Source organism: Dromiciops gliroides, chromosome 3 (genome assembly GCF_019393635.1).
Source record: "Dromiciops gliroides isolate mDroGli1 chromosome 3, mDroGli1.pri, whole genome shotgun sequence".
Classification (NCBI taxonomy): Eukaryota; Metazoa; Chordata; class Mammalia; order Microbiotheria; family Microbiotheriidae; genus Dromiciops; species Dromiciops gliroides.
Window position 1 is genome coordinate 515,756,698 of NC_057863.1, and position 23,923 is coordinate 515,780,620.

Sequence of the window (23,923 nt, forward strand, 5' to 3'; positions counted from 1 at the left end):
ATGTGGGTATAACACTAAATAAATTAATAAATAACTATATATATATCCACATATATCTGTGGATATCAGGGCCTAAACATTTGGTACATATTTAATACATCCTTGTTGATTGAGTGATGAATAGCATTGGAGAAAGTGAGTGGCTATGTGTACAGGTCTATGGCACAATCTGGGCTAATTCTAATCTTATCTCCAACTTTGGCATCATTAACACAAATAATAGTTACAATATTCTAGAGAAAGATTTGAATTTCCATTCATTTTGATCCAGAAACAAATTTTCCATTTTATTAGGCTTTTCATTTGAGTTATCCCACTAAACTTGTAGAATAGGGCAAGAAACACATTGCCTTAGTAAATACTGAATCACACTGTTCAAGAGTAATACTGCCAGTCCCTCCTTTCTGCCTCCTTTTCTGGGGCAGTTTTAAATAAGCCAAGTGGATGAATGAGTCCTCTGAATGTGTAAAGGCCTCTGTACTATCATACTATAGAGCATAATAGGGCACCCATGAGGAGATTCAAAACTTTCTCTAAGGAAAAAAAAAAAGTGTGTGTGTGTGTGGGGGGGAGTTTTGGGGAAAGTTCTGGCATCCATTTTTTGATGTGCTTTCTGGGCAATAGGAATTGTTTCCCAGGGTGCTGGAGTGTTAAATCACAATCAGCCCTTGCACACAAGATTAAAAAAAGAGAGAGAAGACAGAGAGTAACAATTGGCAAATGTCTAGCACAGCTGCATTATTGCCTATAAAAAATGGCAATGTAACAAACTCATATCTGGGGTAAATGAGATAGATAAGCCCATATAGCACTGCCTCCAAAAATGATTTTAACTCATCATCAGTAATGAGAAAAATGTCTAAATGGCTTAAAGGGACATTTGAAATTTATGTGGTTTGACACTTAAAAAAATTTAGAAACATCCAAAATAGCATGAAAATAACCCAACTGTGGGGTTAAAATGTATTGCAGTCCAACCTATAAATCTCCGTCAGAAGAGATTTATTTTAAAGGAACATCTCAAATAAAGTGCCAGTTTAAACTCCCCAGTAGTTCATTTTAGAATAAAAACAATAAAAATGATTTCTTTTTCTAAAAAGTAGGTTCAATACTAGGCTGTCCTGCTTGGAATGTTTGCTCTTCTGGGGAAGAATTTTGTTCCTATATCATCATATTGGAGATCAGGTAAAGGGAGGTCCCAGGTAGAGGCAAAAAACAACAAACCTGTTTTTGTTCAGAGCCTTTGGATTTTAATTAAGTGCTAATGTTGATGGTGATGCTGGTATGGATATTATTGATAACAATATACTTACAGTGATAATATCACAAAATTTCATTTTTTGTCTAGTTAAGAAGCCTTGACAATCTTGAATAATCTCTAAACTAAGGAAATATTTCAAATATATTGGTAGTACTTTAAAGAGGAATAAAGTTCATAATAAAGACAATATTGCAACCAAAGAAAAGTCTGCATTTGTTTATACTCTTCTATGAATTTCAAGTTCCCACTGGAACATATTCAATTTTCCACTCGCATAAGCTGAATGAAAGGGAAACATTGATTTTGTTTCAGAAAGTTACACTTTAAAAAGAGAAATGAAAAAAAAAGTTTTATTTCCTAGACAAAGAGTTTCCCAACGATCCCATTTTAACTCTGATATTTCTTTTAACTCATCTTTAGACCATTTAAGGTCAGATCTTGTTTCCTCTTGTTCTGAGATGGAAATTGTCCATTTTTAGCTTCAGTATTTCTCTTACTGGCAACTATCATATTTTATTGCCATTCCAACTGGTTTAAAAGGTTAATATGCTAAAGAAATATCCTAAACAAACTGTTCATGATATTTTGGGGGAAAGATGGCCAATAAAAGGGGAATGGCAGCAACTGGCCTGAGATCTCAGCAGTTCTCACATAAATAAAATGTTAGTTTCATGGCATAGCTGATTTTTTTTTCTTCCTTGGGTTAGGAAGAGTAGAAACCTTCCTGAAGTGTTTATCATTGTTTACTTTTATAGAAATGAAAAGGTAAATGAATGGAGTGAATAAATAAATGAATTTCCCAAGACTTCAGTCCTATGTGGTTTCTGAGTATGGAGAGTAATAGTCAACTTGGATTAATCTACATACTTACTATTACTTGTTGCTCTACATTGTGGCTATAGGGAAGAGTTTTGAATGCATAGTATGGATAAATGCATTTTTCTGATATGACTTCATTTTCACAGAGACATATTTCTCCCATTTCAAATCCACTTGATGCCTGTAGGTTTTGCTCTCCCTTCAATCTTCTTTTAAAAACTACTCAAACACTTAAGATGTCCTCTTATTTTTGTTAAAAACAATCAAAACACAGTTGGCATTCATTGGCCCAGTCCTTCACTTGCCCAATTGAAATACTGTGTTCTATACTCTTCTGTCATCTCACTGAACTTACAGGTTTGGCTTTCATTTAGAGTTCTGGGAAATAGCTGTCATTCTGCTGGTATCAAATATATCTGCTGGTCCATTTCCCCCCATTACAGTCCTTTGGGGTTCTGGCGAATAGCTGTCATTCTGCTGGTATCAAATGAATCTAGTGTACTTCTCAATGCTCATTATTCTTTCAAGTCTGCCCTTGTGTTTATTAATGAAAGGTTCCCAAAACAACAACCTTAACCACAACAACCACACACTCAAAAAATAGTACTTGACAGTCCAAAAGATAAGCCACAGATAGAAAGGTTGAAGTGTTGAGTCTATAGAGAGAATTGTCCTGACCCATCTCTGCTTTTTCTGCCAGTTTTTTCCCCTTCTCCAGGCTTCCACCACCTCCCCTGCAGGTTAACACCTTTGTTTACACCACAGTGTACTGTTTAGACTGTACATTGGTTTACTATCAAGCTCAATGACTAGCATTACCATAACAATACATCAGTTATTCATTCACCAACTATTTACTGGGAAGTTACTATTTGCAAGCACTAGAGTAGATTCTGCCAGTAAAACAAATAAATCCTGATTAGTACAAATATTAAATCCCAAGCAGAGTTCTGATTACTTAAACTTTCCTACATACTTACACTGGGCTGAAAGTAACTATCATATTTTAAATAATTATGACTTCAAATAGTGCAAATTCAAATGTGTTTAACTATTTCACAGATTCATTTTTTCAATAATCAACATATGGCATAGTCCCTATGCTCAAGGATTTTACAGTATGATGTAGATATTGACTTTAAAACTGTTTGCAATAGAATAGCCATATTCCTTTGGTTTGATTTAAACTCAATTCAGCAAATACATGAACCAACTATGAACAGTATTAGTGATACAAGAGCTAGATAAAAACCTATCCTGACATCATGGAATCTAGCAAAAATGCCTTAATACTTTAGTTAATATGTCAGTCAGTGAACATTTATTTAATGCTTATCATGTATTAGGCACTATACCATGCACTGCAGATACACAGAGAGCCAAAAGACAAGTGCCTGCCTTCAAGGAGCTCACAATTTAATGTAGGGATAACATGCAAACAACCATGTACAAGGAAAGTTCTCAGTCTGAAGGGTTGGAGGAGGGGGAGCCTGAGGAGGTTTAAGTAGGGATGAAAAGTTTAGAAGAGCTACTTTGGTGAATGAGATAATGAGTTATTTAGCTAGGTGTTAAATGATTGACTTTCCACAATGAGACCCTGGGAGGTTATGCAACATAAATTTATAATGGATTCAGTCAGTATAGTTAAGTAATTTTCTCCAACTTCATTCAGTAGCAGTGTGTAGGAGTGAACACACCTGATGTTAGAAGTGATCCACAGCTGAACTTTGTCAGGAAATGATCAGCAATACAATGAGGGGGCATGAAACTTAACAGAAGAGGGTAGAGTTGAACTGGTTCACCAAGAGTCTAGATGTAGAAAGAAGTAGAATGTAGATCGTTCAGGGGTGACAGGCTAAGAGAGAACCCCTTGGGTCTCCATCACCCCTTGGATCACCCACAACTTTGCTTTCTCAGAAAATGAAATCTTCCAAGATTTATAATAATACAGCATTTTGAGGGGGTCATTTATGAATAAAATATGCCTCTTTGAGCTGAAGAACAACTTGGAAATCTTTAAAAACATTATGCATTTCCCAAATGTACAGTATTCTACTCTTCTTTTCCTATTTAATCTTCAACTTAACTCATCTAAAATGCCTGTCCTGGATATACTTACAGATGACAAATCATCAAAAACAAACAAAACAAAACAAAAAACCAAACTATATAAGTTGCCTATTCAATTGGATGCCATAACTTAGACAATAGGCATTTTACATCCACCCAGTTTTTCCTTTATCAATTGTTAATATAATTCCCTCCTAGTAACTGTCAATCTCATTAAATTGATTTTATAATGCTCTTGATGGATTAATGTGATTAGTTCCATCAGAACAATATCTTCAATATATACCTGGAAGACTTCACCATTTTAAAGAATTTATCTTCCATTTGAATATTGAAAAAGACATTCTCCATGACAGTGGCCAACACAGTTGATGGACATATATCTCCTTATCTTGGGACTTACTTGATTATATTCATAGGGTCAATGAACAAAAATTCTATGGTTTTATTTGTCAAAGAATCATATTATTTTAACATACAGGGAGAAAAGTTGTATTTTGTTCTAGAGTTAAATGCTTTTAAAATCCATGAATAGGAATCATATTGAGATCTTATACTCTGAATACTTCTGTTAGCAATACAATATTAATGATGAAGCTTGTTGTGCAGAATTATTTTTTTTCAGAATTACTTGTGAATGTTTGCCTTTTCATGCATTCACCAAGGATATTCTAGATATGTATGTAGATCCTTCTCATAAAGATTTTATAAAGATGGGAAAATTGACTTAAGGGTCTAAAGATATCTACAGGTCACTTCTTTTGGCTATAAACATTATCTATGCTTTCTCTCCCTTCCCCTCTGTGATGTTTAAAATATAAATTGTGGTCACCTTAAATCAGAAGCTTCAGCTCCAGTCTAGTCTAGAATTCCAGCCTGGTTGGGTTCTTCCTGAAGTCCTCCTCCACGAGCCTGCTTTAATCAGGAACACCCCAGCAAGCTGTTTGTGGAAGTGAGAGGTTAAATATATGTCCAGGAGCTTCTAAAGCAGCAAGCTTGGCTGCAGAATCTGCTCATGCATTCCCCTTTGACACAGGATCATTATTCCCTGTGTGGGCAGTACTGATTTTCTCAGGATGCATTTGATCTGGCATAGCTCATATATCTGACTTCATCTTTGTAAGTTCCTTTTATATTACTTTATACAATGCACAAAAAACAAATATAATGTTTTCTTTCCCTGGTTATGAAAATAAATCATTATAAAAACCATTAATATAATTGTCTCATTTTGCATTTACGTATTACTTTCTTCCAGTTTCACCTTGTGGCTGGTATTTATAAAGTGCTTTGGGTTTCCCACATATTTTTATAGACTTTTATTGCTACTGTGTTTTTTTCCTATTTCAAGATGTGATAATGCTCACAATTTCTATTATACTATTATACCATTTTATAAATAATTTTGTAATTTAACCTAGTGTTTCAGTGTTTCCTGAGGCTGCTATCTCTTTCTATCTGGCAAGGAGACCAAATGTTATTTGGCTAGGGTGGCTTCTAATATCATTTTATGTTGTTCGCTAAAATTTTCTAGGAATTCGTGGTAATCATAGCAAATGTTTTCATTTTTCAGCATCAAAATGAGTAGGAAATTGATGTTTTCAATATATGCTTTGTTTCCTGTGTTGCCAGGGCCAATAAATTCATCACATAGTGGCCATCTTTCCATATTTAGCTAGCCTTGTCCAACAACAGAAAATTCAATCTGTTCCCAGAACCATACTCAAGGCCTTTCTGGCATGAAAGAACCAGCCATAGTCTTCCAGAACCCAACATCACCTCCAGGCCATGGGATATTGTGGATAAATAAATTCTATCTATTTTCAAAAATCATTTATAAAAATTATTAGACACATTGGAGTAATAATTTGCTGTTTAATGCATGTACATATAACATGGACTTTCCATCTATTATCACTTACTCTTATTCTATGACAGACTCATCCCTCTTCAGACATACATATTGTATATGATACATTTTCTCCCAGATGGTGTAGCAGAAAGAGTTCTAGTCTAAGAGTCAGGAAGAACTGAGTTGAAATGCTCCCACAATTGCTTATTAGCTGTATGACCCTGGGCACATCACTTTGTCTGTCTTAGTTTTCTCATCTATAAAGTGGGATAATGATAGCACTTAACCTCCCAGGGTCTCATTGTGGAAAGTCAATCATTTAACACCTAGCTAAATAACTCATTATCTCATTCACCAAAGTAGCTCTTCTAAACTTTTCATCCCTACTTAAACCTCCTCAGGCTCCCCCTCCTCCAACCCTTCAGACTGAGAACTTTCCTTGTACATGGTTGTTTACATGTTATCCCTACATTAAATTGTGAGCTCCTTGAAGGCAGGCACTTGTCTTTTGGCTCTCTGTGTATCTGCAGTGCATGGTATAGTGCCTAATACATGATAAGCATTAAATAAATGTTCACTGACTGACATATTAACTAAAGTATTAAGGCATTTTTGCTAGATTCCATGATGTCAGGATAGGTTTTTATCTAGCTCTTGTATCACTAATACTGTTCATAGTTGGTTCATGTATTTGCTGAATTGAGTTTAAATCAAACCAAAGGAATATGGCTATTCTATTGCAAACAGTTTTAAAGTCAATATCTACATCATACTGTAAAATCCTTGAGCATAGGGACTATGCCATATGTTGATTATTGAAAAAATGAATCTGTGAAATAGTTAAACACATTTGAATTTGCACTATTTGAAGTCATAATTATTTAAAATATGATAGTTACTTTCAGCCCAGTGTAAGTATGTAGGAAAGTTTAAGTAATCAGAACTCTGCTTGGGATTTAATATTTGTACTAATCAGGATTTATTTGTTTTACTGGCAGAATCTACTCTAGTGCTTGCAAATAGTAACTTCCCAGTAAATAGTTGGTGAATGAATAACTGATGTATTGTTATGGTAATGCTAGTCATTGAGCTTGATAGTAAACCAATGTACAGTCTAAACAGTACACTGTGGTGTAAACAAAGGTGTTAACCTGCAGGGGAGGTGGTGGAAGCCTGGAGAAGGGGAAAAAACTGGCAGAAAAAGCAGAGATGGGTCAGGACAATTCTCTCTATAGACTCAACACTTCAACCTTTCTATCTGTGGCTTATCTTTTGGACTGTCAAGTACTATTTTTTGAGTGTGTGGTTGTTGTGGTTAAGGTTGTTGTTTTGGGAACCTTTCATTAATAAACACAAGGGCAGACTTGAAAGAATAATGAGCATTGAGAAGTACACTAGATTCATTTGATACCAGCAGAATGACAGCTATTCGCCAGAACCCCAAAGGACTGTAATGGGGGGAAATGGGGTATGGGTTGGTTAGGGGTTGGGGGTTCTTAGGAATTCCTCTTTAAAGAATTGCACCCTCTTGTACACAAAAAGTAGTTAGAATAAGGTGGTAGTTTATTTAGGAGCAAGGGAATGGAAGGTTGGGGGGGAGGGAAACCATGAAAGAAATCCTTGGACTTTTCATGGGGAGACAGGCACAAAGCACATGGCTCAGAAGTACATGGCTCGAACAGGAGACTGGAAGGTACTTTTATAGAGGACTGATGGGGGTGGACCATCTGCCCGTGAAAAGTTCCTTCAGTGAGGGAGGACCATCCCCCACTGGTGGTAGCTGGGGGAATTGGGTGAGGGGTGGCTACAGTTCCTTCTTCAGAAGGCAAAGGCTGCAGCCACACCCAAATTTATCTCCCCAGGGTAAGGGAGACCAGAATGAAGGGTAGGAATCCCAAGCTAGCTCAGTCTGATTTGGTTCAGTTTATCTCTCTAGGCGTTATCTGTCCTCTGGTTTAGTTTCTCAAGGAGAAGCTTCCTTGATGTGCCCCAGAGAACTTCTGGGGTGCTCTGCACCCCATGACAGGATCAAATGAGATAATCACTATTAAGCACTTTGCAAAACTTAAAATGTCATGTAAATTCTAACCATTATTATTATTAATTATTTATTATTATTAAAAACCAACAACATTATGAATATCATTATACTTTATTACTTTTTGTATGGAAGTAATTGTTGGGTAATATGAACTAGCCTATTTGTAGACCATATATTGTTCTATTGTCCTTTGGGCCACTTTCAATTGTAATTATTATTAGATTATGTCTTTTACCAAATGTTAGCAAATATACTATCACTGGTTGAATATTGATATTAAAAAGAGAGGGTTTTATTCTAGTGAGGAGCTGAAGGTCTTTGAAAGTGGTACATGATTTCACAAATACTATCTAGTCTTCTTTAGTAAGTTCTAAACCCTATTAATTATTTATCAGCAACACCTGTTCAGGGAATACAATACTCAAAGAACTCCCTCTCCAAATTTGTATCATATTCTGCATAGCATTCATTTATCATCCACTTTGTTTTCCCATTTGCATGGCTAGGATAATCTTCTTTGAGTGACTATGGAAATTTATTAAGGATGTTCTTTTTTTATTTCATGGCTGGATACAACCTAAACAATATCCTCTTCAACCAGAAACAGATGTTAAAGCTCATCATATCTTAGTAGTAATTATACCTTAGTAGTAAGATAAAGCACTCTCAGTAATCAAAGCACTCAACATTTTTTTTGGGGGGGGGGGTTACGTAACTTGCCCAGGTTCACACAACTAGTACGTGTCAAGTGTCTGAGGCAGCATTTGAACTCAGGTCCTCTTGAACATAGGACCAATGCCTCAGCCACTGTGCCACCTAGCTGTCCCTCAACATACTTTTTAAACACTTTAGCCCATTTCTATTTAATTATTTAATTAAATATTATAACAAATGAGGTCATATATATAAAGCACTTTACCAACTATAATAAATATCTGCTGTTATTATTAAAGCTCTTCTCTGGTTTACATCTCAGTGTTCCTTCTGTATGTGTCTGGACTAATTTCTTGATTTTTTTTAGCATTATGAGGAGAATAAAACACAAGTGATATTGAAATGTATTAATCTTGGCTAATACTTCTGCTGCTATGACAATAGCTTGTATTTATATAATTCTTTAAAGGTTTGCAAAGCACTTTATAAATACTATTTCATCTGATTCTCACAACAACTCTTAGGCAGGCACTACTATCACTATTTATAGATGAGGAAACTGAGGTAAATCAAGGTTAAGTGACTTTTCAGAGTTACAGGGTTACTAAGTGCCTAAGATCAATGAGTAACAGACAGCTGAGTTCTACAGTGGATAGAGTGTGGGATCTGGACTTAGGATCATCTGAGTTCAAAGCTAGGCTCTGACTTACTGGCTCTGTGACCCTGGGAATGTCACTTAACTGCTGTCTTATTCAATTTCCTTATCTGTAAAATACGGGAAATAATATCCCCTACCTATTAGGATTGTTGTGATGATCAAATGAGATAATATTTGTAAAACACTTTATAAACCTTAAAGTGCAGTAAAAATATTAGTTATTAAATCTATTATTTTTGCAAGAGCAACAGAGGCAGAACGTAGAGATGCAGAAGCTATTCCTGTATTTGCCACAAATTATATTTGTGACTCCACTTTTATGACAGAATTGTAATAAAACCTTTTGGATTTGCTACAGAATACCTGCAATGATTTAACATCTCCACTCCTCATTCTTTGTCTGTAAAATCAGAGATGTTCTAGGTAATCTCACTTTTAGTTTCACATTCCTGATGCACTTTCTTAGATTATTGTTTTAAAGTTTGTATACAATTATAACAGCATCACAAAATTTTCGAGTTTGGGGGTCCTTAATGAGCATCTGAATCAACTCCCTAACTGGATGAAAAAAAAAAAAAAGTGTTCAAGGATGGTAATGATATGTCTAAGATCATTTAAGTAAAGAGCTATGACCTGGGCCCCCATCTCATACTTTATACTGTATCATACTGCTTCTCACATAAACACAATTTTACTATCATGGTAATGTTGTGGCAATGTAGTGAGACCCCAAGAAACCTAAAAATCCCAACCCCCAAGTAATCCTTAAACTTTCGCAAGGGAAAAGCAGCTTGCTTTTCTTCAGTAATGGGTGTTGCTGAGCTGACCCTGCACTCTGATAAGCAATACCAAGGTGTGCAAGATGATATGCAAGATATGGATGGATGCTGCTTATCCTACTGATACCCCCTTATTCAAAGATCCCCTTCAAGTTATCTTGTCCCTCCTAGTTTTTACATTTCCACTTGCTTTGTAATCTCCTCCCCTTTGTTTTGTAAACATAAACAAGAGGAGGTCTTCTTTCAAGCAAGGACAGGACAAGCAGGGCATTTTTCCATAGTGATTCTGTCCCTTGGTCATATATTCCTCTCTCCTAAGAAATATCTTTTTTATTTAACAAGATTAGTGATGAGCCTCCACTTCTTTGGGTGAGCTAGTCCCAGGATCCAGGTCACAAGTTGCCCCAAAAGTAATAAACAATGAAAGGAGATATTAGTAAGGTTGCCTCTCAAGGCAATAGGAACAGGCAAGAATCACTAACAATCCAAGAGGCTTTCTATTATACTTTCTATTATACTATATATTATACTGTCATGTATTTGACTATTGAATGTACTATAAAATTTCTATGAAATTAAGGGGGGAAAAACTGAGTTTGTCACATATATATGCTATGACAATGGAAGTCCAAAGTGAACACTAATCATCCATACCATAATAAGGAGAGGCAGCGTGACATGTTTGGAAAAAAACCTAGTTGTATATCCTATCTTTAATGGTTACTAGTTATATAATCATGGGCAAGTCACAACTCCTTGAGCTTCAATTTCCTTATCTGTTAAGTAACAGCTATGGTAGCTACCTCAGAGACCTGTTGTAAGACTCAAATGAGATAATTCATATAAAATGCTTCATGAACCTTGAAGTGATACATAAATGACAGTTATCAAGGAAGGCAATGTAATTGATAATGGGCAGTAAAGGCAGAACCTTTGCAGAGGTGGGGGGGGGTGGGGGCGCCCTAAGGAGAGCACCAGCCCCTACTATTCAAAGACTAGTAATATGACTTGTAGTTAAAAATAGAGAGGATTTAACTCCCTGTATTGGAGTTTAGATTGTACCATTATACTGTGAATTTTGGGAAGAGAGAAAGGTAGATGAGAACTATGAGTAGAGTATTGCAAGCCTCTGAACTCTGGTTGTCTGGGTAACCTCCATGTATTTCTAATAGCCTGTGATCTCTGTATCCTGGGGAAATGTCTGATGATTTGGACTGTGCTGCAAGCAGCTTGAGGTCTTAGGCATAGAAAGAAATAAAGGGAAAGGATGAGCATTGATGACCTTAAATCCCACACTGAGTAAAAGTTCCTCCTGGATAACACTTTTTGAGACATGCACTACTCTCCAGTTAGACCAAGGGAGGATGGGACATTGATATCATATAATGAACACTAAGAAGGATCAAAATATAATTTGGCCATCTCAATGAAATATCTCTCAATTTTATCAGCCTATAATTCTCTCTCCTACCTCTGAATTGGGTACAATACAAAAATATATACATATATATATGTTTATATATGTTTATATATATATATATATATATATATATATATATATATATATATATATATATATATAAATCTTGTTTTGCTCTGTTTGGTTATGTAACTACTTTGCTTAGGTAATTCTTACTGAAAAGTAAGAGAATAATGGTATGGTGTGACAATGGATCACAGCAGTTATGTCTCCTTTTGGATCTCTCATGACATGTAGCACAGTAAAATGCAACTAATAAGTGTTCAGTAAATATTGTTTCAATGGAAATGAATTTCACTATTGGTGTTCCCTCAGAACTGGTGGTTATCTCAGTACTATATAACAAAGCAAACACTGATTATGTCTATAATTTAGCTAATATCATTCTGAAAAGAACCTGCACCATGATCATTTACACAACCACCAAGGGATTGCTTTCAAGTGTTAATAGTATCCTTCCTAAGACCAAGGGGATGGGGAGGAAATAAAGTTAAGAGCAGAAAAGGATGGGTTGGCTTCCTTGCTATAGTACAATAGGGTTGAGTCAGGAGCAGGGATGCAAGGTTTAAAAGAACAAAAGGAAAATCAGATCACCAAAGTCCTAAGAAACACGTTACCCATAATTCCACAGACTAATTTTAAAAGGTCAGGAGATAAGGCTGTAGCTTTGGCCCTTATGTTCCTTGAATGAGGGTGTTAAGAAACTTGCCTGAGGGGGGCAGTTAGGTGGCACAGTGGATAGAGCACCGGCCCTGCAGTCAGAAGGACCTGAGTTCAAAACCTGCCTCAGATACTTAACACTTACTAGCTGTGTGACCCTGGGCAAGTCACTTAACCCCGATTGTTTCACTAAAAAAAAAAAAAAGGAAAAAAAAGAAAAGAAAAAAAAGAAAAAGAAACTTTCCTGAGAGTTGTTAACAACTTACTATGGAACTAAAGCTTTGTTGATTGAATTTTGGGGTAAAATTGAGAGTGACAGAACAATAGCATGAGTTGCAATTAGCATGATTGTAGATTGTTCTCTGTTGTGAGAGAATGTGGGATTATATAGAGGAAAATCTTGTCAAAACAAATGCAGAGCTGGATATCCTCAGTTGTGTATTCTGGCCTGGTAAATAATGGTTTGGTTTTGGGTCTTTGAACAAAGCCTAGGTGTCCACTTGATAGAAATGTGGAGAAGCTGGTCAATTCCCTTTCCTTATAATAGCCTTTTAAAAATCCATGGAAATGTTATTTATCATTTCATCAATTTTTCACAATAAAAAGCTTCAATTTATATTAGCTGAGATTCTTTAAAATATAAAGTTACAAATTCACTCAAATGCTTAGGATCATATGTTCATATAGATTTAGGGCCGAAAGGCATCTTACAGGTCATATAGCCCATTGCTCCTCATTTTGAATTTGGAAACTAAAGCTGAGAAGTTAAATGATTTGCCCAAGATCACACACAGGTAGTAAATAGCAGAACCAGAATGTGAATTAAGGTCATATAACTACAAATTCAGCAGTTTTCCCTCTCTATTATCCTTCCAGAATACCTTACTGCTTGGATAGTATCAGAGCAATCAGACTTGGGGAAAAAGCAAATGTGATCTTATTTTACCAATTTCACCAGCTTTAAAATCTTAGGAACCATAGATTAAAAAGTAAAATTATTGAGTTGAGATCATATGTATCAACATACATTGTATGTTGATTGATTATCAAATAGTAAATTGAATCAGTCAAATTAGAAAAGTAATTGTTCATTCAGAATTTGAACTAATTATTGCTAGAAAGGTCAATAGCTTTGAAGTCTGATGATCTGACTTTGAAAACAAGCTCTGCCATTTGCAATTTGTGTGATCTTTGGCAAGTTTCTTTCTTTCCCAGGGTATCAGTTTTCTCATTAAGAAATATTTTCTGGGGGCACCAAGGTGGTGCAGTGGATAAAGCACTGGCCCTGGATTCAGGAGGACCTGAATTTAAATCAGGCCTCAGGCACTTGACACTTACTAGCTGTGTGACCCTGGACAAGTCGCTTAATCCTCATTGCACCACAAAAAAAAACAAAAACAAAAACAAAACAAAATTATTTTGCCCCAGTTACATGTAAAGAAAAGTGTTAGTTATTTAAAAAAAAATAAGTTCCAAATTTTCTCTCTCCCTTCCTCCCTGAGAGAATAAATTCTCATTTTTAAAGTAAGAGAATTGGACTAGATTTCAACTAAGGTTCATTTCAGTTTAAAAGATATAGTAAAAATTTGGGGACAACTAGGTGACCCACTGGATAAAGCACCTGCCCTGGATTCAGGAGCACCTGAGTTCAAATCTGGCCTCAGCCACTTGACACTTATTAGCTGTGTGGCACTTGACACTTACCAACTGTGTGGCAAGTCACTTAACACTCATTGCCCCACAAAAAAAAAATAAATAAAAAATAAACATAAATAAATACATAAATGAATAGAAAAACAAATAAATAAAAAAGATATAGTAAAAAGTAAACAATTCACTATTTCCTTCCCCCATTCCTTCTAATTATAAATATCATTCAAGTAAAATGAATAACATAGGTTAAAATCAGTAATGTCATCCTACGAGAGGCTCAAGATAAAGATTCCCTAAAAATATTTCTAACTTCTGTTTTTAGCAATTATTTTATATTAGATAACATTTGCATTGATTTATTATTATTTACTAATATTTGGCACCAGAGGAGGCATCTTCCATGATTGGAGTTCCCTCATAAGCTAAAATAGAGGTCTTTAATATATTGATATATGGCCTGTGAGTTTATTGAGATCATTTGAACACACTCTTTGGGACCATGGTTGTTTTGTTTTTGTTTTTGTTTTTTTTTGTTTTATGATATCCTTATTAATCCACAATATTCATGTCTTTTTTTTCTGAGTATTAACAGGATCTTTCTATTTTCTACTCATGGTTCATATTTTCATTCTTTCAAACTTCTCAACTTTCTTTTTTTGCACTGTCAGTATTTTCGGGGAAGTTCCAGTCTGTTTTCTGTTGTAGTCACTTTCATTTAACTTATGATGCTTTAGTATGACAATCACATATCTCTTTAACTGCTCCTCTCATCTTTACAAGAGCTGCTTTATAACGTGAATGCTAACAGAGGTTTGACTAAGCAACCTCACAATTGCGCAATTTGACATTTAAAAAAAATATATTGAAAAAATTTTTAAAGTTATCATTTTCTCATAATTTCTTATAGTTAATATAGTTAAGGTAAAGAGATATGACTCAACTATGAAACAAATGAATTGATGAAAGTCCATACCCCCACCTTAAATCCAAAGAGAAGGATGTTTAAAGTTTGTAGCATTATGTTTTCTTTCTTTTCATAAAAGTATTTTATGATTTTGCAGTTACATGTAGATAGTTTTCAACATTTGTTTTCACAATATTTTTAGTTCCAAACTTTTCTCCCTTTCCTCTCTGCTCCCCAAAACAGAAAGCAATCTGATATAATTTATATATTTACAATCACATTAAACATATTTCCGCATATTGTGAAAGAAGAATCATAAAACAAGGGGAAAACCTCAAAATAGAAAAAAAAAAACCCCAGCCAAAAAGTACTACCGGTATGATTCAATCTGCATTCAGAATCCACAGATCTTTTCTCTGGATGTGAAAAGCATTTTCTATCATGAGTTCTTTGGAATTGTCTTGGATCATTGCACTTCTGAGAAGAGCAAAGTGTATCACAGTTGATCATCACACAATGTTGCTGTTGCTGTGTACAATATTCTCGATTTACAATTCTTTGCTACCACAAAGATAGCTGCTATAAATATTTTTGTACATGTGGGTCATTTTCCCTTTTCTATGATCTCTTTGGAATAGAGACCTAGTAGTGGTATTACTGGATCAAAGGATATGCACAGTCCCATAATCCTTTGGGCATAGTTCCAAATTGCTTTCCAGAAAAGTTGGGACTGTTCACAGCTCCACCAACAATGCATTAGTGTTCCAATTTTCCCACAGCTTCTCTAACATTTATTATTTTGCTTTTTTTTTTTTGGTCATATTAACTAATCTTACTGGTATGAGGAGATACCTCAGAGTTGTTTTAATTTGCATTTCTTTAATTAGTGATTTAAAGCATTCTTTTCCATATGGCAACAGATAGCTTTTATTTCTTCATCTGAAAAACTGCCTCTTTATATCCTTTGACCATTTCTCAATTGGGGAATGACTTGCATTCTTATAAATTTGATTTAGTTCCCTATATATTTTAGAAATGAGGCCTTTATCAGAAACATTGGCTGTAGAATTTGTTTCCCAGTTTTCTGTGAAGCATCATATTTTCTACTTAAGATATCTACCTGATAAGCCTTGTAGCAATTCTGGAGGGCAATCCCTAATAGATCCAGCAATCAATTTGAAAGAAAAGAGTCCACTTGGCAAGCCAAATGGGAACTGAATAAGCAAATGTATACTATATCCTGAATTCCTCCAGCTGTATGAATTTCTAGGAATATTGGGTTTGTATGTAAATTAGCCTGAATTGAATATAGAGTTACTCGTTGTTTGGATTCAGTGGATCTGGTTCAAATCTCACCTTTGATGCTTCCTACCTGTGTGACTCTTTACAAATCACTTAATCTTTCTGGGCTTCAAGCTAAAGTCCCTTCCAGTTCTAGATCTATGATCCTATTTTCCTATCACTTCAAATTTCCTGATCAGTAAGAAAAAACAGTCGGGAAAATATGGTAGAGTAGATAAAAAGCCTAACTCTGGAGTCAGTCAGTTCTTGGTTCAGATCCTGCTTCTGACATACGCTGGTTTTGTTGCCATAACTAGGTCCCTTAACTCCTTGGTGCAATAGGTAACTCTCTAAGATTTTAAGTTACAGATAAGATAGTCTCTAGTATTGCTATAGAGACATCCTGGGGGATGAGAGGGTGGATAAAGGAGGAGGGGGAGGATAGAGGGGAAGGGAGGAGGGACAATGGGAAAGAGAGGGAGCTAAGAAGAATTGAAACTTTTTTCATAAGAATAAACTCAGTTACAAAACAAAACAAACAAAAAAGAGAATAAACTACGTTCTGTCTCAGTCATGGATGAATAATATTGGCTTCTCTGAGAGTTATACAAATGGTTAAGCATAAATTGGGAGATGTTTAGGAAAATCCAAAGGGAAACTAGTAAAGGTGGCTTTCAAAGCTGGGTGTGTAAGTCAGTCTGCCTGTCTCTGTGTTTAATTCTAGCCCATAAATTGCATCAAGTTTTATCTCACATGTAATTAGTTTGTAACTATATTTCTTTTTGTAATCTGTAATACAATAATCATTGTTAAACTGATGAAGACAGGCCCATGGGAGTTACTATTGTGAGGGAAGAAATAGGAACCTGTGTCCAAAAGAGAACATACTTAAGGTTTCTGGAAAGGGCAGGAAAAACAAGAAGTGAGAGCTTTGACATGGGTTGAGAGAGAGAGAGACACACACACACACACGGAGAAAGAGACACAGAGAGAGACACATTAGACACAGAGACAGAAAGACAGAGACAGAGAGATGCACAGAGACACACAGAAACAGAGACAGAAAGACAGAGACAATAAGACAGAGACAGAGAAACATTGAGACAGAGACAGTCAGAGACAGTGAGACAGAGACTGACAGAGATACAGAGACAGAGGGAGGGAGACAGAGAAACAGATAAAGACAGAGAGGCAAAGACAGAGAACAACAGAGACACAGAGAAAAAATCAGAGAGGATTGTGGAGAAAAGAGGAAGATAGAGAGGGTTGGCCTAGTAGATAGAAAGTTAACTTCAAAACCAGGGAGATCTCAGTTCAGTGCTGGCCTCTGACACGTACTGACTATCATATCTGGGCAAGTCATTTATGCACTGAGAGAGTGCTCTAGAAAAAGACAACAGAAAAAAAAAAAAGCTCCAAGACTCTAAGTTGCAGAGAGGATGCTGACCTTCCTTGGTAGTGGGAGTTTCCTCACTTAACCTTGGAGATCCTTTTACCAATGAAATCACAGTTCTGCCCCACCCTTGTAATACAATAATCATCATTATTGCCTACTACTTATACGTGTTTAATATACATGTACATATATGCATGCATATATAATAATACTTTCTATACCTGCTCAGCACTTTGAAGAATAGTTGATTGTGTATATTTAACCACCACGATCTTCCTCCCACCCCCTTTTTTTTTCTCGACACCCTAATTTTAATAGCTTTCAGCTCTTTCAAAGTTTTCTCCTCTGGAAAATATCCACTATTGGTTCAGAGAGGATGGCATCAGGAAATGTTTTGCCAAGAGCTCTGCTTATTCAAGACCAAAAACATTCACAAAACAGGTAAACTTGAACATCAGAATTCTATTACGTATAAATTATACATATAAGTACTTGGTTTCTATATCTGGAATGTTAACCCAGATGAATGTGCAGCAGTGCTTAGCATTAGAAATGTACCTGTCATGGAATGGGGGACGGGTACTTTTGCATCTGTCAGGGAAGGACACATTTCATGGGGCTTCACAAAAGATTCTGAAAGGAGACTTTGAAGGGACTGTAGCCAGGCTGTCAGGCCCCATCAATAAAGTCAGCTAGTGACATGAAGCAGGAGTTAGGGCTAAGCAGAAAAGTCGAGCCCATCTTGTGAGGTTGGTTTGAGCTAATGTTGATGGCTAGACAGTTTAGGGGTAATGATGAAAAGCTCTTCTCATGCCTGAAGGATAACGGAATTAAAGAGTCATAGACATTAGAGATGAAAAAGCTCTATTAAGGTCGTCTCATCCATTCTCTGCCAGCTTAGGATTGTTCCCTATAGCATCGTCTATAGTACAATGGAATAATTTTTGAAAAAAAAATCTGCACAAAGGAGACTAAAAGGTTTCCTCCAGCCTCCATTGGATAATCATTGCACATCGGAAACTCTCAGACCACTCATCAAGATGCTGTTCCCCAGTTGGCAAATTAAAATGATTAATGGGTTTTGAGGCTCCGGGTCTAGATACAAAGGAGAAACAGTCTGGACCAAAGTCATAGGGAAAAGCACTGATATAATGAAAAGGATTTAATATGAACCATATGAATAGTAGAATTATTCACAAAGGAGACCTCCTCAAGGGCAGTAAGCAAAGTTCAGCTACCCAAGGAGCCTCAGACATAGTGAGCATTTAATACATGATGCTTTCCTAAACTTTGAGGTTGAAACCTTTAGCACTGATATTGAGATAGTTGGGGACTTGAGACTCTAGGGTTCAGGAAATCTATGTTTATACTGAATAAGACTTTAAAAAGTGCTTTGGGCTTCTGGGCTTAAATGGCAGAGTTCCCTGTGGTTTTACACTGGTATTTTGAAATAGTTCAGAAATGGAAAATAGAGCAATGAGAAGGAGCTCCTTATACAGATGGGGCTGGGGGGCTCAGAAAATGGAATGGGTTAAGGAGTAGGAGACCCTTTTTTCTTTTCTTTTCTTTTTTTGCAATAATTCACTATTATAACTGGTATGTTTTATTTGTTTGATTATTTATTAACTAGTTAAATTTTAATTCACAAAGGAAATAATGTTCATTGATGAAGTTAGTAAATCTTTGAGGGGCTTATATCTTGCATTAGACAAATTCGCCAACTCTTGTCACCATTCTGGGACAGGACCTTATTATTACCCACTTGGGCAAATAAATAGACTCTCTGACTCTCATTTCTGATCTCTGCAGTTCATCTGCTGAAAGTCCAACTGTGTTCACACTATATACTACCTTCATAATACTACTCTCTTACACAAAAATTTGGTTTCATTACATCTCTGCCCAAGAGACTTCAGTGACTCTGCTGTCTACCAATGATTGTGAATTAACTTTATGCTCATTTTCTTCTTCCACAATCCAGCACTGCTCTATCTTGCTGGTTTTATTTCATATTGTATTACTGTGCTCCAACTAAATTACAGAATCCACCATTATCTTCTACCACAAAACATACACTGCACACGTCCATTTCACTGCCTTTACTCATGCTTTTCCTCATGCCTAGAACCCCTCCCCACAATGCCACCCTTTGCCTGGTAGATTATAATATAAATTCCACTTCCTCCTGGAAGACTTCCTTGATTTATCCCAGCTGTTAATGACCTCCTCTGAGGTCATTTTATCATGTAGTATTGTGTATTATAATTGTGTACAACAGACTGTAAACTCACTATATCTTAATTCACATTAGTCATCTTCTCTAGCACTTAACATGGTTCTCCTTATAGAGCAAGTCACTTAAACACTTTATGAATGAATGACAATGACCATTATCTGTGATTACAGGCTTAGCTGAAAAAAGCATATACATAAATAATTGTCCTTTATACATTTAAAGACTTGTAGAATATTACACTGAGAAGTCTATCCTTCAAAGGAGACACTCCAGCTCCACCTGCCTGTCCGTTATCCCTGGAATTTCCTCCCTCTACATTTGCTTACTGGCTTCCTTGGCTTCCTTCAAGTCCCAACTAAAATCTGATCATCAAGAGAAATTTTTCCCCAAGCATTTCTAGTGCTTTTCTTCTTGATTATTTCCTATTGTTTGTACCTAGTTGTTTGCATATTGTCATCCCCATTATATCATGAGCTCTATGAGGATAAGGACTAACTTTTACTTTCCTTTGTATCCCTAGCACTTAGCACAGTGCAAGTTCTAAATTACTTAGTGACTGGATGATCTAAGATATTATCAATGAACCTCCTATTTTTAGTAAGGAAGCCAAGAAAAAAAAAATGAAGTAACTCACCAAATTACTTGCCTTGCTCTCCTAAAAACATTCTCTTGTTTTAGCAATTCAGTTATTTGTAGAGTTAGTTTTTCCCCGTAGATACATATATTCTTAACACTGTGACCTAAAGAGACAACCTGCTCCTGGCCTGCTCCATAATGAGCTGCTCCATCTATCATTCATTCAACAAGTATATATTGATGGCCTACACTGTGGTCAGCGCCAAGAAAGTTTTGTTATTTTGCCACCCTTGTTTCCTGGAAGCTTATGGTTAAGCTGCATAATTTAAAATTGTACTTGTGGGAACTCAGTGAACTTTCCCTCTTTACTATGGTTATTGTTACCACATCTCTCCTCATTTGTTGCAGCTACTTAGATATTCATGGACAAATAGAATACTAGAGTTGGAAGGCATCCTAGGAGACCATCATTAGTTTTCTAAAAAGCTCAGCTCAAATGCCACCTTCAACATGAGGCCTTTCTTCATTTTCTCCCCCCCCCCAGCTGCTTGTGCCAACCCTCACCCCCAACACTATGTATTTTGTATATACTATGTATGTGCATATGTGTGTGTGTGTGTGTGTCTGTGTCTGTGCTCTCTATCACTAGATAGTAAGCTTTTTAAGTCTAGGGACTACTTCATTTTTGTCTGTCTCAGATTCCTAGTACAGTGCCAGGCATAGAATAGGTTCTTAATAAATGTTTGTTTATTGATTGACTAATTGATGATATAATCCAACCACCTCCTCATTTTAAAGATGAGGAAAGTGAGACCCAGAGATGTGATGTGATGTGCCTGAGGTCAATTCTGTGATTTTAAGACTTACTATTTTTGCTCCACATTCATGTCACACATTCTTTGCAAATGTCAAAACCAGTGTACTTGGATAGCAGCTGGCATTGCTTTAAGGCTGATATACAGTATTGAGATAGCTTTTTATGGTTGCTTTTATTTGGCCATTTTCAAGCTAAATAGGGCTGAGAGAAAACATTGATGGAGCTGACCCAGAAATTCCATGTCATGTTTATAGAACATCTTGGTCTTTCACGTATAACCATTGGAGAATAAGCATAGATATTTGCCCTTTGCTTAGATTTGGAACTTAATCATCTAATTACTACTTCCCCTCACCCCTGAGCTCATACTATAGCAGCTTCCAAAGGACTACTGGACATTGAGCTGCTCTGGTTCCACTATCCTAGATCTGCTGATGCACCTGTTTAAGAATGTCAACTCAGAAGCATCCATAAGTAGAAATTGATGTTTCATTGGCTTAGAGAATAGAAGTGGGGATTTTCAGCTGAAATGTTCCCAGGCAGGTCCGGTTAAAATCATACTTTCAATCATACTTAACTTTCCCATCATCATAGAACAGAAGTAACAACCTGTTTAGGTGGAGCTATCTCATTCTGGACAATTCAATTAGTCTATGGTCATAATGTATTTTCCGCATTGTTTATGTATAATCTTCCCAGTTTTGTAATTTCTCCTATCAGTCATTGCAGTATAGTAGAATGTATTCTTGATTTGGAGTCAAGGGGCTTACAATTGAATTCAATCTTAAAAATTCACTAGCTGTGTGAGCTTGGGTAATTCCCTTTGACTCAGAACCTCAGTCTTCTTCTCTGTAAAATGAGGATAATAATAGTTGTGCAACAATTCATACTCTCAACGATCATTGTAAGGAAAGCACTTTTTAAAACTTAAACCTCTATTCCAATGGAGTTCAACATTATGAACTTCTTTCAATTGGAATTCATGATGTAGATTCCACAGCATATGTTTTACTTACCAAAACAGAGTGATAGTTCTTAGTTCTGCCTTCTATATATAGGTATAGGGTTGCCAAGGTTCAAGATGATATACAGCCTTTGCCTTCTTCAACTGTATTTTCCACCTATGATTTTGTGCTGAAACTCTACAATGTTGCAGGATATAGATAGATAGATATGGCTATAGATATATAGAAATAGATATATAGATTTATGTGTGTGTGTGTCTGTGCGTGTGTCTGCATCCGTGTGTATATATGTGTATATTGCATACATACACACATACACACATACATAACTTGTGGTAAGCACTTTCTGGGCAACTTCACCAGCTACATGAACTTGTGGTTAGACTTTTCAAGGATTTTAATAGTTTTGTAGCATCTACTCTATTAGAAGGATGGAAGGAATGGGGCTGAGCATAGAATAGAAAAGAGAGTAAGGAAAATAAATTTTCCAAGAAGAAATCCTAATCTTAAAATGGCTTGAAGCTCCTTACCTCTACATTCAGCAGGATAACTTTCTTTAGGGGGAAATATCTTCCCAACCATTTTGTAGCATCAAATAGAGTGAAATCAAGTTATACCAATTTCCCTTACAAAACAATTATCTTTCAGAGACTGTCCAATTCACCCAGACAGACCATATTTGCCACTTTGAGCTATGATGCATCATTAGTCTCTGAGATATGCATTATAAAGAGGTTTCCACTGGATCAATTATATTTACCTCTGTAATTGTATTAAAAGGAAAGAGAAAATGAGAGGAAGAGAGAAAATAAAAGCTAGGCAAGGGAGAAACATTCTACTTTCAGCTGAGCTTTGAAATGGAGAGCTAATGAGATGGAGAGTAATAAGGAGACTGTTCCAGGCAACAGGAGTTACAGAGGAGAAATCTCTTATACAGATATAAGGCTAATTAGTAGAGGGTTAGGGTTGGGTTGGAGGGAATTACAGATTGCCAAGATCATGAGGCAAACTATAAGTTCAAAGAGAGTTTAAAAATAGGAAAGGAAAAGTTTGAAACAAATCCTATAGTAAAGAGAGGAACCAGTAACATTACCAGAGAAATAGAATCTGGGGTGTGTGTGTGTGTGTGTGTGTGTGTGTGTGTATTGTGTGCTTGTAAATGTTAGTCAGCATTGTACTTTACGTTAGGGAACTTAAAAATATACCTCTTCGGAGACTAATAGAAAGATGAGGCATATAAAGATGAGAATAGATACGGGTACAGATAAGGAGTTAAGTAGAGATGGGATTACCGGCATTGGTACACATGGACACATTTACAGAAGGGATTCTAATGTGTTTTTAATGTGTTTGTAAAAGCTGTGGGAATCCTGGCAGAATGCCAAGATCATCAAGGCTAGAAGCAAGTAGGTCGAAGTGGAAGTTCGAGACAGGAGGCCAGATGAGCTGTGCAGTAGACAGGTAACGGGAGAATTACCAGGGTCCTTGTCACTTTGGATGTATGTACCTGAATAGCTGCAAAGAAAACAAAATTAACAAAAACAAAAAAAATGACCCAGAAAAGAAAGTGAAAAACGTTTAAGAAATATATGATTCAGGCGAAAGAAATTAAGTTTCTACCTTAGCAAATAGAGTTTGATGGTAATAGCCAAGGAAATGAGGCTGAAAAAGAGGAAGTCAAAGTCATAGAATATTTATACATTATGAGGATCAACTCTACAGAACACTCTTTATGAGATAAGTTACCTCCCTCCCTCCCTCAGTTATTATCATTATTATTAATATTATTACTGAATTGTTTTTCAAGTCTATAAGCAAGTA